Here is an 11,917-nt window from a genome sequence, read left to right as displayed (position 1 = left end):
TTATTCATCGTTATTGGACCGTTTGAAAATCGAGCTGCAAGAAAAACGACTGCGATTGCACCACAAAAAAGTCCTGTTCCATCACGACAATGCACCAGCACACACCTCAGCAGTTGTGGTCGCAAAATTAATGGAAACAGGATTTCATCTCGTTACACATCCCCCCTATTCTCCAGACTTGGCCCCCACAGACTACTATTTGTTCCCCAATTTGAAGAAATGGTTAGCGGGACAAAGTTTTTATTCATACGAGGAGGTGATTGCAGCAACTAATAGCTATTTGCAGACTTGGACAACTCCTGTTATACGGAAGGGATCAACAAATTAGAACAGCATTGGACGAAGTGTATAAGTCTAAAAGGAGGCTATGTCGAAAAATAAAAAAGGTTTACCCCAAACACGTAAGTAGTTTCTATTTTTGCACGGACTTTCCAAACGCCTCCCGTATCTGGTTTGTTTACTAAACTTACGGAAAAACGCTACGAAGTTATGCTATAACCCAATATTATTTTAGATTCCAGTTCCGTTTTTGCAATATTGTTGATAGCAGATAAAAACAATTTAGGAGACTAGATTGACGCTTCCTTAGATAGATTTGAAGCAACGTAGAAGCTATACTAGGGCTTGTTATCCTGGTGAAGGAACACGATTTCTTTTTCCCTCTCAGAGAAACTCTTCAGATCACATTTTTTTTTTTTAAAAAAAAGAGAGAAAGACTGGTAGTTTTTCGGCGTCATCTAACGAATAAGTACGCAGACGTACTCCTCTTTCTCATTAAGATGAATCAAATGTTTGTAGTTCTGAGGCAATATTCCATTGAAGTATACCATGAGCAGAGACATTGGAAGTTAATGAAAGTTTTGACAACGTAATGCGCATCTTTCTACTGCCGTTATCACCGTATTCACGCGATCGGCAATCTCCGTCTGACATTTATAAGTATACCGAAAAACCTTCGAAAACATTCTGTCCGGAAACTGGTAGAGCGCGAAATAGCAAAGTAGTGGGACTCAACTTCCTGTTGTCTTACAGACCGATGTGGACGAGATTAATCGTAATCAAACTGCATTTTCAAGTCGTAACCGCAACCGTCAAAAAAAAAAATCGTAGCTCTCCTCTTAGCTCTTCTGCAGTTCAAACATGTGTCCCGTTATCAGTCTTTAGACCGCACTCAGAAAGTATAGTCTACATCTCTTCCCAACCCGCAACATTTTTGCTGTTGTGTGAACCTGTGTCGTTTATTTTATTGCCTTACTAAATATCTGAAATTTAACAGGTAATATTAAACACGTGGTGTGAAGTAGAGGGTAGGTGAACCGTGGCTAGTAAGAGTTCTGCATTTCCTTCCATTAACAGTTCGATTAAGACAAGCTATGATGCTTTTGGTTGTAAGATTTGTGTTAACTACATCCAGCCCAGCCTGACAGTCGTTCTCCCTGGGTTTTTTAACGCCTGAGAACTTAATATCTTCCTCTTCTCGCCCCAGGGCTCGACAGGGATCCCATTTTTTGTTGACCTCCAGGAGGTCACTCGGCTCGCGTTTAAAGTTTGCCGCCTTCGTTCCTTCGAGTGAGCATCTCGCGTCCTGGAGGTAATGTGCATACTAAATCGTGTCAGCATGAAAAGGAGACGCATCCTTACAAAAACTAGATTGTAGTTACCCTATCTCAAAGAACAGACTAACCATTAAGACGAGTTTCATTGTTCAACTGCTTATTCCCAGGTTAATGCATTCGGTTCCTTACTTCTACCCAGTTAGTTGGGCCACCTCCTGCTCGATATTCAGAGACGTGCTACATATGAGGTTGGTGCCTAGGTTCGTAGCGTTTTCGTTTTGTATGTTGGTATTCCGGTTGGTATGGGTTTATCTATCGATTATCATTTTTTATTGGTAGTTAACTGTTGCTTTTTGAGTTTAAAGAGTGTCATTTTGTCATTTTAAAATAGTGAGTGGAGCTGTGGATGCTAGAAAAAGTAGTGCCAAGTGAAGAAATCGGAACATTTGAGACATATTCCTCTATGTTTGTTCAAAAGAGGGGTGACAGCAGCGTAGGCAACCCAAACCATTTGTGCTGTGTACGGGGATAAATCTATTGCACAGAGCACGGCAAGGAAATGGATTTCTCGCTATAAGGAAGATTGTTTTGACATTAGTGACTCTCCACATTCAGGAAGACCTTTGGATTTGATGAAGATCGTTTAAATGGATTAATCCACAATGATCCACGCGAGTGTCCTGGAGAACTGAGATCATTCCAGCGTTATGCGACATTTGCATCCAATGGGGAAGGTTCAAAGCCGGCCGGGATGGCCGAGCGGTTCTAGGCGCTACAGTCTGGGACCACGCGACCGCTACGGTCGCAGGTTCGAATCCTGCCTCGGGCATGGATGTGTGTGATGTCCTTAGGTTAGTTAGGTTTAAGTAGTTCTAAGTTCTAGGGGACTGATGACCTCAGAAGTTAAGTCCCATAGTCTCAGAGCCATTTGAACCATTTGAAGGTTCAAAACTCGGACGTACAGGTACCACATGCTATACGCCAAAATCACGAAAATCAGCGTGCGGCCATGTGTGCGTCTCTGCTTGCTTCTCATCAATTGTCTTGTGAACAATACCGACATTTCCTATCCTGGATCGATACTGATGACGAGAAATGGTTTCTTTATGGTAACATAAGGAAAACAAAGGAATGGTTCAGCTCAAATAAAGCAGCAACTCTGCGTACAAAGACCTGCACTCATTCACAAAAGATAATGTTATGCATCTGGTGGAACAGCAACGGTAGTGTGGTGTACTACGAATTTCTTCTGCGAAGTGTTAACTATCACTGCTGTCATTTATTTTCAGCAAGTGAGGAGTCTTGCAGGCGCAGTCCAAGAGCTACCATCAGGAAGACTGACTGCTGTTGCTCTACGATAACATACGCCCGCATTCTACTGGACTGACAAAAAACACTATACAGATGTTGGGTATAGAAGCCATTCTTCACCCACCTTATTCACCTGATCCTGCACCCTCAGATTTTCACCTTTTCCGTTCTCTGTTGAGCAACCTTCATGGAACTTCCCTTCCGGATGAAACTGCGCTCCGAACGTGGGTCGACGAGTTCTTCGCCTCAAAACGACGTGATTTATACGGTCGCGGAATTGAAAAGTCATCCCAGCGTCGGGAGACAGTTGTACTTAGTGAAAAAAGAATATATTATTGATTACGAAAGTCTCCGTTTCGTGTATCTATTATGGTTATTGAACGTGTGGAAGAACGCTACGAACTTTCGCACCAATTTAACAATTCCACCTTGTACGTCACGTGCTGCTCAGATTTCGAAATGCACGCGCCAGCCACTGCGAAAATGTCAGTCACAAGATTTTCAAGCAGCAGACAACCACTCGCATTCGGTTTCCTACAATTTCAATTCATTCATTACCAACGACCGACAAACTTTCAGGGGTTGTTCAGGGATATTTTCTGAGTATTTTGGTATAAGGAAATAGTCTCAGACGGCCCGTTACAGAGTAATAACGCAGTTATGAGTAATTCGGTTTTGTTACCGTGATTACCTCTCTCTCTCTCTCTCTCTCTCTCTCTCTCTGTCACACACACACCCACCCATCCACCCACCCACCCACCCACACACACACCCACCCACCCACCCACACACACACACCCACACACACAGACACACACACACACACACACACACACACTATTCATTAGTCCATTCCGACTCTCCGTGAACCCATGAACTAAGGTACGCCATTTTCTTCTGTTCTGCACTTTCTCCAGCAGACTATCCAAGTCATAATTCATTACTTGTGCGATTCTATGGATCCACCTCATCCTTTGTAGCCCTCTTTCCCTAGTGTCAGCATTAACGTCTTTTCCAGCGAGTCATGTCTTCTCATAATGTGTCGAAAGCAAGTAAATTTTTGTTTGAGTGTCAGGCCTTGCAAAGAGCGAGCTGGTTTTATTTGATGTAATACTGACCTACTCGTTCTCTTTGTGGTCCATGGAGCTCCAAAATGTTTCCACCAACACCACAATGCTAAGGCCTACATCTGCATCGACATCTATATCGATATTCCGCAGTCTACCTTACGGCGCGTGGCGGAGGGTATCCCGAACCAATACTACGGGTAGTCACTTCCTTTCCTGTTCCACTCGCAAATAGAACGGGGGAAAAACGACTATCTGTATGCCTTCGCATGAGCCCAAATTTCTCGTCTCTTATCTTCTTGGTCCTTAGGCGCAATGGATTCTGGAGGCAACAGAGCCATTCTGCAGTCAGCGTCAAATCCCGGTTCTGTAAATTTTCTCAGTAACGTTCCTCGAAAAGAATGTAGCCTTTCCTCCAGGGACTCCGATTTGAGTTCCCGTAGCCATCTCCGTAACACCTGCATGTTATTCGAACCTACCAGTAACAAATATAGCAGCCCGCCTCTGAAGTGATTCGATGTGTATTCTTACGCCTCTCAGCCTTTTTTATGGGCCCAGTGTCACATTTGTACTTCACAACTGGAAAGGTCATAGGCCTTACAATACGGATCTTTGTTGTTAAAGTTATGTTTCTACTCCTTGAAACATTGTCAAGGATGGACATTACCTTTCCGCCAAGCTTCTCTCGATTTCGTGGCCACAGTCACCATCAGCGGAAATCAGGGAGCCGAGATAACTGAACACAGCAACTACGTCCAGTATTTCTTCTCTTATGTGTCATGAAGTGATAGGTGCAGTTGCTATAATTTTCGTTTTCTTGACGTTCAGCACTAGATCAGAGAAGAGAATCTGCAACAAAACCATTAAACGAGAGAGCGAATACAATCGTTGTGGGTCGTGGAAGTGGCTTCGGGCATTTAAATACAGAGAATTTAAGTAGTTTTTTACGTTCCAATTGGTGTTTAACTAGCATCACAGATGTCGACACGCTCTCTGGCAGCATAACATCACGACCACGTAGATCGACTTACCACAAGGCAATTATTAGGCCATCGCTACGCATCCATGACACATAAAAAAAAGAAAGCTTACTATTTGACTGACCGTCGTAGCTACATACTCGTGACAGTCGCGAACAAACGAGAATCAGTATTTAAACGACAGCGTTTTCCGCTTATAGCTGTACAAGTTTTTACTCAATTTTGGCGTAATGGCATTGTCAGGCATAAGTATTCGATGCCATATCACGGCACAGATATAAGTTGGTAGGACATGTCCTGAGGCATCAAGGGATCACCAATTTAGTATTGGAGGGCAGCGTAGAGGGTAAAAATCGTAGAGGGAGACCAAGAGATGAATACACTAAGCAGATTCAGAAGGATGTAGGTTGCAGTAGGTACTGGGAGATGAAGAAGCTACATGCTGCTGTAGCTTGAATCCGTACCCCGTAATAGTTCTGAAATATCTGGACACACGTAAGTAATTAGAAATTATCACTCTTTTCCTTCTTATCCTACAAATTTTTTTTAACTTTTAACACTTTCTCATTGATACATCACATACCAGAAAGTAACAGGAACCAAACACTCCACAACACATTCACATTTACGTCTTCAGTAAGGATATCTGAAAGAAATTGTGAACTGAGTAATTTCTTGGATAACCCTGTGTAGAACTCACATTACAGTTCTTTTAAGGAAGAATGCATATTTCTCTTAACTATTGTTAATTTGTTGCAGTTTGTGGTGTTGCATAGTCGCGTATAACAAGTATTTGTCTTCAGTCCGGTCCCTTTTTCAGAATATGTATAATATCGTATGTCCTTTTAACCAGTGGACGGTATTTTTTTTCATTTTTGGGTAAGATCTTTCATTTTGATATAGAACGGAGTTATCATGTTGGGTGGTCTGTTTCAGGTACTGGCTGATTTTTTCTAGTGGAGAGACTTACGTTGTTTGCATTGCCACAAATAAACTCATGTCCTTCAGTGTCAATGTTCGGAATTATGAGAAGAACAGCGGTAAGCTATAGGGAGAGTCGGATAGCATACAAAATGTAGAAGAACCAAGAGGGAACAATAAGAGTGGAAGACCAAGATCGAAGTGCTCGGATTAAAAAGGGTGTAAGACTGGAATGTAGTCTTTCGCCCCTACTGTTCAATCTATACATCGAAGAAGCAATGAGGTAAATAAAAGAAAGGTGGGATTAAAATTCAAGGCGAAAAGATATCATGATAAGATTCGCTGATGACATTGCTATCCTTGGTGAAAGTGAAGGAGAATTACAGAATGTGGCGAATAGAATGAACAGTCTAATGTGGATTGAGAGCAAATCGAACAAAGACGAAAGTAACGAGTGGTAGCAGAAACGAAAAGAGCGAGAAACTTAACTTTACAATTGGTTGGGGTTTGGGTTGTTTGGGGGAAGAGACCAAACAGCGAGGTCATCGGTCTCGTCGGATAAGAGAAGGATGGGGAAGTAAGTCGGCCGTGCCCTTTCAAAGGAACCATCCCAGCATTTGCCTGGAGCGATTTAGGGAAATCACGGAAAACCTAAATCAGGATGGCCGGACGCGGGATTGAACCGTCGTCCTCCCGAATATTACAATTGGTGATCAACAAGTAGACTACGTTAAGGAATTCTGCTACCGAGGCAGCAAAATAATCCATAACGGACGGAGCAAGGAGGGCGTAAGAACCAGACTAGCACTGGCAAAAAACGGCGTTCCTGGCCGAGAGAAATCTGCTAGTATCACATACATGTCTTAATCTGAGGAAGAAACTTCTGAGAATGTACGTTTGGACCGCAGCATTGTACGGTAGTGAGACATGGAATGAGGGAAAACCAGAATACAAGAGATTCGAAGCCTTTGAGGTGTGTTGCTACAGAAGAATGCTGAAAGTTAGGTGGACTGATAAGGTAAGGAATGAGGAGGTTCATGGCAAAATCGGCGTAGAAAGGAACGTGTGGGAAACACTGACAAGAAGGGACAGCATGACAGGGCACCTGTTAAGGCGTCAGGGGATCACTTCCATGATACTAGAGGGAGTTAGTTGTAGAGGGTCAAAACTGCAGAGGAAGACAGAGATTTGAATACATCCAGCAAATGAGGACGTGGGGTGTAATCGCTACTCTGAGATGAAAAGGTTGGTACAGGACAGGAATTCGTGAGGAGCTACTCCATACCAGTGAGAAGGCTGATGATTCAAAAAGAAAAAAAAACTAGAATGTCACGAGAGGTGGCCTCTCCGTTATGAAAAGAGGTGGAGAGTATTGGCTGTGAACGTAGAAGCAGTAACAGCAGAATTATTGGTCGATCAATAGAGCACAGTGACTTCGAACTTGGAGTAGTCATTGGATGTCACATGAGTAACAAATCAATCAGAGGCATTTTAACCCTTCTAAGGCTGACTCACTAGATTGTTGGTGACGTCATATTGATGTGGAAACGCGAAGGAAGAACCACAACTAAAACGAGACAAAAAATACATCATGTACTGATGGACACAAGCCGTCCAGCATTGAGAAGGGTGGTTGTAAAAGATTGCATGAATTTAATGGAAGGAATCACTCGTGAGTTCCAATACACTACCATCAGTCCAGCCAGCACAATAACTGTGCGTGGGGAGTTAATAAGAATGGGGTACAGTGGTCCCTCCAGAGCCGCACTTTTCTGCAGTCAGTGGTAAGCCATGTTTTTGGAGGCCTAAAGAGCGACTCCACTGGGCAGTGGATGTCTGGAAACGAGTTATTGGCAGTGATGGATCACGCTCCACCCTGTGGCAATCCGATAGATGGATTTGGGTTTGCCGAATGGCTGGAGAACATTACCTGCTATCAGTAAAGTATGGAGGGGGCGATGTTACGGTATGGGGGTGTTTTCCGTGGTTGAGGTGTTGTCTCCTTGTTGCGGTTAAGAAAACGGCGAATGCGGACAGATACGAACACATTTTACGGCATTGACTACTGCGTACCGTAGAGGAACAGTGCTGAGACGGTTGTTGAATCAGCATGACATTACATCCTGTCATAAAATGGAATCTGTGATCCAGTAGTTTGTGGACAATAATAGTCCCGACCTGAATCCAGTGGGGCAGCGGTTTGTGGGCAATAAGAGTCGCGACCTCAATCCAATGGGACAGCTTTGGGATGAGTGAGAATTTTGACTCCGCTCCCGACCCCAGCGTCCAATCTCACTACCTTCTCTCGTTTCGGTGCTTGAGTAAAAATGGGTTGCCATTGCTTCCACAGAAATTCACACCACTGAAAGTGTCCCCAACAGAGTTCAAGTGGTCATGATGTCCACTAAGAGGTGAACCCCATATTAATGTCCACTAACAGGTGCCCGGATACTTTAGCAAATATACTGTAGTTACATATAACGCTACAGATTCAAACTGCAGTAGTACTGTAAGTAACTACATACCTATGACTTGTTAACTGGCTCTAAAGAGAAATAAACCCTACAAGAATACTATTACTTATATATGTGACGTGACATGACATGGAATATAAATGCTTGACACTGGCGCAATACCACAGTTGCCATAGTAGGATAAAAACTTCAGCACTCTTAAGGGGAAAATGACACCTTTTAAACATACGGGTTGTGGAACTATATTACAAGATGTTAAGAGTCAGTATGGCTCGAAGTGTTTTTGATAAAGGAACACACTATTTGAAAGACACACAACACTTCTGATTACACTAGAAATTACCACAACGAGAATATCAACAGAATTCACTATTGATTTTTTATGTGCTCATTGGAAGACATGCGGTAAAGTAATAGAAGCAGACTAAAACTTGTGCCATAGATTCTATTAACACAAGCTACGATCTGGACACATGCACAGGTGGTGAGAACTATATTTTGATCCTTCTCTGGTCATCTGTACAATCGTGTTCTTTTGCACGGTGTTGTTGAGACACACGCTCTCGTTTGCCCGTGCTGGTACATCGGAATATGTGTGGGAGGCTTTATAACTCACATTTACTAACATACCAAAAACCAGTTTTCATTTATATTGATGCCATCCTCGTGCCAGGACGTGAAACTTTCTTGTTGATCACGCATTCTTCTACACTGCCAGAAAAAAGTGTGACCCCCTCAAGGAGGAGGTCGTTTCATTGACAAGTGATGTGACTGCAGCGCATCATTGGAGGAGTATATGATGACAAATTCAGACCACATGAAATATGTCACAGTAAAAGGCGGCCAAACGGTCGCATCAACGCAGAGTGTAATCCTCTCTGGCGGCAACGAAGGCTTGTAGTCTTGCGTGGAAACGATCATGAACGTGCCAACTGGCATCCTGCAACAGATTGTCCCAAGCACATTGCGCCTTTTGTTGCAATTCGGCAATGGCTCTTTCAGGGCATGGAGAACAAGTATGTTCCCATTTCATCATGTCCCATACATGTCCAATTGGTGAGAGATCTGGCGATCTTGATGGCCAGGACAGTTGTTGTACATCACGTACAGCACTTTGCGTCGCAGCAGCCGTATGTGGACGTGCATTGTCCTCCTGAAAAATCACATCACCTTCCTATGGCAGCAGCACGGGGATAACAGCCTATACAAAGCAGCAGGCACTGGTTACTTTAAGCTGCAGAACCACCAAGTATGAGCGCGAATTGTAATTGTTCCCTTCCCCCTCTCCTTCGCCATTAACCCTTGGAGCGAACGCACCCTATAATAGGCAGCTTCCCGGGTCTACACCTTACAGGTGTACGGCCATCAATTGCTTACAGAAAGAACTTACTCTCGATGCTGAAGACAAAATAGCGCCATTTCAACATCTAGGCAACTCATTCACGACACCCGAGTAACCGTTCTTGGCGGGATCGGGAAGTGTGTCGTAGCCTGACCAGAGGCACACATGGTTTTAATCCTACTGCAAGCGGACGGTTCCCAATGGTGTATGATGGCACAACAGGTGCAGCATGTGCCTGGATTTCGTTCCTGGATATTGTTCAGTCGGGCACTGCTGCTCGCAGAATGCACCGATCTTGACGTGTGTTTGTACTATGTAGACGTTCAGAATCTGGTTTACAGATGTGGGAATGTCCCACAAACTACTGTTGAAATCAGCGACAGACTACGGATAAATTGTGCTCGACATGGCCATAAATCCGTCTTTATGTCCATCAAGCTTCCCACAGGCCAACAATGCGACCTCGCTGAAACTCCTGAAGCTGATCGACGTGCTCGTCGGTGAGGCGTGGTTGCACCCTAGTTAGTTAGATACATGTTCCATGGATCATTTTACTCAATAGATCGTAATGATGTTGAACGAGTCATTTTACATTCACATCGCAAATTAATTTGTACATACACTTACATTCTGAACATTTCTAAGTTTTTTATATTTTTATTTTTTCATTACAAAAAAGATATATACAGATGTGAATTAGTAATTCCTATCCACTACCTTTTACACATTACAGTAATAGAAATTCTTCTACAGAATAGAAGGAGTTGTCAAGAGGAAACTTGCTCAGTTTGTGTTCAAAATTTACTTTGATGTCAGTCAGGCATTTGTAAGACGTCGTCGTCGCCTGACCTTCATTGCTTACGTATTCCTCCCTCACAATTATATTCCGCACATCAAGACGCTTTGTTCGAACCCAAACTCGATAAGATAAAGTCAATGTTGTATGAATTCATGTAAACGATAAGCAAGTAACAAGTAAGCATACCGTGGTTGAAATACTCGAGGCTGGTGTAGACACACACATTCCAGACACGACGGTCACAGGAGCTTTTAGTTCGGGAGAGCAACCGCACGCCAGGAGGCCGGTCCCAACCTATCTACGTCGGCCGGTGACCGCCCGTAGAGCAGACAGCGTTTGCCCGAGTGGAAGGATGACCCCGTGTTCGGCTTAAAAGCAAATTTCGCTAAATTGTGTGGGAGCGCTCAGCCTACGCATTCTTTACAAATATAGCATGCAGTTTCAGATATTTTCACAGGGAGACAGCAAACGCCAAACGCCGATGCTACAGATTTCCGGATTGGTTACCTTAAACGAAACGTCATTCTCCCGTTTTAAAAGAGGAATGCTGATTGGCAGACGATATTTCTGACCCCTTGAGCTGAAGGAGTAATGCAAGAGACCAAAAGATATACCCCTTCACGTCTGGTGTGGAGAGGGGCCGTTCCGTTGTCACTCTTGGAGCGAGAACACGTAACGAGACCATGCGCGCACGTACGTGTACTCAAAGAGCGAGGAACAAGTCTCTCCTCAGTACTTCACTGGGAGAGCACCTCTGTTGAGAGCGAATCGGAGTGCGACTCTATATTGAGTCCTTGCGATTAAGCGTTGTTCACTGTGTTGGCTGACACACTTATTGTGCGGTGTGAACGGACAGAGTAATAGTCAAACACCTGCAAGCGAATATTTGAGTGACATCGGGGTGGACTGGTTATCTGACCGGTGTACCACGCCAATAGTTAGGCTAGGGGCGAATAGGGGTCCTTGACTTCATCAAGGCATAGGGAGAGTTTTCATTGGCGAAGGTCGATCCAGATAGAACGAGAGTTATCTTATTTGTCAGCAGCGAGCGGTGCAGACAGCAGTCATCGCAGCTTACGGTATTGTGCGCTACAGCTCTTACGAGCCCCATATTTCCTCCACAACAGTACACTTCACTGCATTTCACACGCGACAGCCTCGACCGTACCTAGCAACATGCAACATTCTAACGGATAATTATTCAAGTTGAGTAGGCGCGGCTCTCAGCCATTCTGTCAAGTCAATAACAATCTTAGACTTTGTATAGAAATTTCATTAGCGAATCCTATCCTTAAGAGGTAACTTCACATTCCGAAAAGAACCCAGAAATAACGTGTTCAGTTCATAACTAAAAGTGCCATTGTGATTTCTCAGAATTTTTGCAAAATAAATAATAATTTTCGTTAGTTTCATGTTTTTCTTACACTAACTAGCACTACTCCAGTACCCAAGTATCCCACTAGTTAC

This window comes from Schistocerca cancellata, chromosome 1 (assembly GCF_023864275.1).
Source record: "Schistocerca cancellata isolate TAMUIC-IGC-003103 chromosome 1, iqSchCanc2.1, whole genome shotgun sequence".
NCBI lineage: Eukaryota > Metazoa > Arthropoda > Insecta > Orthoptera > Acrididae > Schistocerca > Schistocerca cancellata.
Note: the sequence above shows the minus strand (reverse complement) of the source record.